This window comes from Vicugna pacos, chromosome 11, assembly GCF_048564905.1.
Source record: "Vicugna pacos chromosome 11, VicPac4, whole genome shotgun sequence".
Taxonomy (NCBI): domain Eukaryota; kingdom Metazoa; phylum Chordata; class Mammalia; order Artiodactyla; family Camelidae; genus Vicugna; species Vicugna pacos.
Window position 1 is genome coordinate 27687259 of NC_132997.1, and position 4445 is coordinate 27691703.

The 4445-nt window shown below is 48.9% G+C and overlaps 1 non-coding gene across 1 annotated transcript; it reads left to right on the forward strand.

The window, feature by feature from the left end:
* The first annotated feature begins 482 nt into the window (after positions 1-482).
* Positions 483-555, forward strand: TRNAA-UGC (transfer RNA alanine (anticodon UGC)). The gene has a single exon. It is a non-coding gene; the product is annotated as a tRNA-Ala (tRNA).
* The last annotated feature ends 3890 nt before the right edge of the window (positions 556-4445 follow it).

Below are 4445 nucleotides of genomic sequence, written 5' to 3' on the forward strand. Positions count from 1 at the left end.
TCACGTCGAAAGGGCTCCAGACAATTTCTTCCTTCTGGGTAACTTTCACACCGGCTTTCTTTTCAGTTCCGCAGTCCAAGGATGGCACCCTACGTTGTGCTTAGCGTTGAGGCGATGGTGAGTGTGTGAAGGGAGGGCCCCTTCCTTTAAGGTCTCAGGGAGCAGGGGGAGGCACGTGGGGTGGAAGGGCCCCTGGGTACTGCGGGGCATCTCTGGTGCTAAGGGTGAGTGCCAACCAAGGGAGGAGAGGGCAACGTGGGCGCCAGGGCACAAAGTTGGGGCAAGAGCTGCTGCCTACCTGCCCTGTGCACTTTTTCTCTAGTTAATCATGTGTTTCAAGAGCTACTAATCAGCCTGAAACCGAGACCCCTAGGAGCTCAGGAAGAAGTAGGTATCACCCTAGGGTTCAGTTAGGAAAAGCAGTTTCCTCTCTGCCACTACTTACACGACCGCCTAATATACTTGAAAATATTTCTTGGTGGGGAGGGGGTAGCTCAGTGGTAGAGCACGTGCTTTGCACGCACGAGGTCCTGGGTGCAACCCCCAGTCCCGCCATTAAAATAAGTAAATAAAAACCTAATCATCTCCCTCCTCCCCCAAAATATATCTCTTGTTTCCTTCTGGACAATTTCTTATATCTTTTCTTAAAATAAGGAGAAATTCCCACTTACATGACTCATAATACATTTTAAAATACTATTTCCTGTATCCTTACAGACAATCTCCTGTATTTTTTTTTCAAAAAAGGGGAAATTCACAAGTAAAAGAGGATTGCGTGGGTGTTGTCCTGCCTCAGATTTCACTTCAAATGGATGCCGCTCACTGGTCCTCGCGAGACAGGAAGGCAGCCTTTGGACTTTGCCGTGGGGAGGAGGATGTGAAAATGACCTCCCAAGTGATGCCCCGGACTCACCTGGAGCGCTTTTAGAAGGAGACAAACTGAAGCGTGAAGGCCCAATCATGCTGATGTGCCGGAAGAGATGACGGGTTTTGTAGAGGTGACAGCTCTTTTATTCATGGATATTCCACAAAATAGGGGGTGATATGTACTTCACTTCTAGGAAGGAGAAAGACTTACCAACAGAAGCTAGATCCTAAACACATCTCTGAGAGGTGGGGTCACATTTCACATCGATTTCTCTGAATACTTTGAAGAGGCTAATTAATACATATTCCATCTATTTGGTAAATGCTTGCCTGGGGCCAGGCACTGGAGATGCCCACAAGGTCCTCCTTCACGGAACCTGTGCTCTCGTGGACAACATGAGATCCAGCACAAAGGATCCAGAGAGAATCACCAGGAGGAGGGGCTAGAGAGGGGTGGGGAAGCTGCCCTAGCATGCTGCCCTGGAGGCATCGACCTACGGAGGTGAAGACCGAAAAGATGTTGGGGAAACTGGATGACTTCTCTACTTCTGTGCTGCTAGTTGTGTGAGTTTGCTGGGGCTGCCATGACAAGGCACTACAGACAAGGTGGCTTCAACCTGCAAGGTGGCTCCATGGTTCTGGAGGCTGGAAGTCCAAGATCAAGGTGTTGGCGGGGGTGGTTCCTTCTGAGGCCGCTCTCCCTGGCTTGTCCGTGGCTGACTTCTCCCCATGTCTTCACGTGCTCTTTCCTCTGTGCTTGTCCGGGTCCTAATCTCTGATTCTTATAAGGACACCAGTCACACTGGGTTAGGGCTCACCCTAAAGATCTCACGTTAGCTTAATTACTTTTGCAAAGGCCCTATTTCCAAATACAGTCGCAGTCTGAGGTACTGGGGGTTAGGGCTTTGACATAAGAATTTGGGGGACGGGACACAATCCAGCCCATAACACAGTTATAATAATAAAATGCGCCCTTGGTTAAGAGCCTGTTACCAGCTAGATGCTCTCCCTGTCACACCCCTCACCTCCCAACGCAGTCTGCAAGGACCGCAGTTCCTGGAGGAAGCTGAAGCTCAGGGAAGGTAAGGGACTCTCCCAAAGCCAAAGGGAGAGAAAGTTCTCAAAGGGAAATTTAAACTTAACTTTATCAGCATCAAAATTCCTCAGCACAGGTAAGCCTCTGGAAAGCCACTGACAGAAGCCTGGTCTTGAGCACGAATTTTGTGGCTATAAATCAGGGCTGAGACTTGTTTCCCAGGAAAGCAAGGAGGACTGTATGGTGGTGGTGGTGGTGTGCAGATGTGCTCAGCCACGCTCTGCCATTGTCTGGCTCTTTGATCCTAGGCAAGTTCTTCAAAAACTCCCAAGTTGTTCCACGTTCCCATCTGTAAAGGCCGTCAAAGGGGGCTGCGGTGATCACAGGAGGAAAGACACGGAGCAGCTGGCGTGAGGTTCGTGCTTCTTGGCTGCTCGGAAGATTAGCTTCCTCACCCGTGAAAGGGGAAGTCCGTAGTTCCTCTTTGGCACCTTTGAGACCTGTGATCGGGAGGGCGTATGGAGAGTCCCAGGTGTTCATACAAATGGCAGCCACCTCGGCTGTAGCCTTTCCTTCTCCCCTTCCGTCCATGGCCTCTTCTCTATCCTGCCCTTTCTGCTCTGTGGACCCTGAGCCCTGTCCTGCTCTGTTGATACCTTGCTGCGTTCATGGACCACTCTGCTCTACCCTGGGTGGATTCCGTGCCCACTTCCAGGAGCCCCTTAGGCTAATGGGCAGCGTGGGTCTCTAACCAAGACAATCCACCACGTCTGAATCTCAGAGCGAACCGTCACTGGTTTCAAACGACAGCAGCAATCATCTAAGCCAGGGCTGGCTGCCACAACAGTTACCTCCTGATTAATTAATGCAATCAAGACCTTGCCAACTTATAAATTGCTCAGGCATGCCTTTAACTCAAAAGCTCTCTTGTTGGCTAACTGCTTAAGTGATTTTTAAAATCGTTTTAATGAACCGCACTGCAGTTGGATTCTGTGCTATTTATTTATTTTTCTACCAGCAAGAGAAAAGTGCAGGGATGTGTGAAAAAAATACATAGCGAATCGACTTAGGTTATGATCTGGAATGAGATGTGAGGTGGAAAAATGGATCTATCTGCACAGCAGCAATCTTGCCCTGGCCCAAGGTTTTAAAGCCACATCAAAATCTTGATTTCTCCCTTCCCTCTTCTTTCCCTCTTGCCTTATTGCACACATTCTGCTTGAAGAATGTGTCATGGGGATGCTTGGTTCAGAAGTCAATAAACCTGTGTGAGCTCATCACTCTGATGCGCAAAATCCACCTGCCACAAAATTCCAGTGGGTGGTTTACAGCCAGACAATAAAAATCTCTCCTGTGGCTGGATGATGCCAGTTCCGGACTTTAATAAGATGTCATCCTACCCACCCACCTCCATACCCGTCCCCTTATACCTGCTGCCATGTGTCTTTCAGGAAGGATCCAGCGGAAACTGTGGGAGGTTCTGTAGGCTCATGTGTCTGCAGAAGTGAGGAAAATGAGATCAAGGTGGAAGGCAGCTCTGATGTCCTTTCCTCTAACACTACCCTGGATCTAACAGCATAGGCAGTGGGCGTGTTCCCACTTCCCAAAAGGGGAAGGGAGAAGACCCAGTTCTTGTCTTACCCGAAAGATAAGAATTCAGACGGGAGAATTCAGAGGTGTTTCGTAGCAAAAGATTTTACAGGTTTTTATTAGCAAAGGGAAAGCACACCTCCAGGAACGGGAGGAGGCTGATCCCAGGGCAGAGAGCAATGGTCTTTGTTTGCCCCCTTCTCTTACATCCTCGCTTAGAGGTGGGCTCTTGGTTGATGGATGGCTCTCGCCCCTGGAGTTCTTAGTCACGCTGGTCCCTTTTTGCACATGTCCTTACCCATGACGCACACAGAAAATCCCATGAGACAGGGGGCTAAAATGCACTGTTAATTATATTACAGTGAGCACTGGGTCATGCTGGGTTAGGTCCTTGTCACTACTGTGAAGCTGTGGCTGTCAGAGTCTAACCAGTTTCTTGCTGGCACTCATTTAGAGGAAGTGGAGCTCTTTTATGCTGAAGGCGGGCATACCGCCGTCTTTGGGAGCATCCTCCCTGTCCTCCACCTTACCTGCCCGGTGCCCCCGCTTACCCAACAACTACCTGACAGGAGGGGGGCAAGAGAGAGGAGCAGAGGGGCGCAAAGGAAGTGCTGGTAAGAGAGAGGAAATGAATGAAAGACATTCCACTTCCTAGAGCTAGTCTAGAAAACATGTTCCCCACCTGCTGCTCTTAGGAAGGCGTGTAGTAAATGCCTTATGTAATAATACACTCCTTTTTGAAAGTTGCCTTTCTCGCCACCCTTGAGATTCGATGAAACTCATGACAGTGGGTGGGACCTGCTTGCCCACCTGCTTTTCTAGGATGTGCTGTATATGTGATTGTGACTTTGAAGGAAATTTGTTTGCCGTTTGCTGATTTCTTTTTGAAGTTAATTTCTAACTTCTTTCACTCCTAAATGAAGAAAAGTAATGTGCCTTTTGAAATACACCA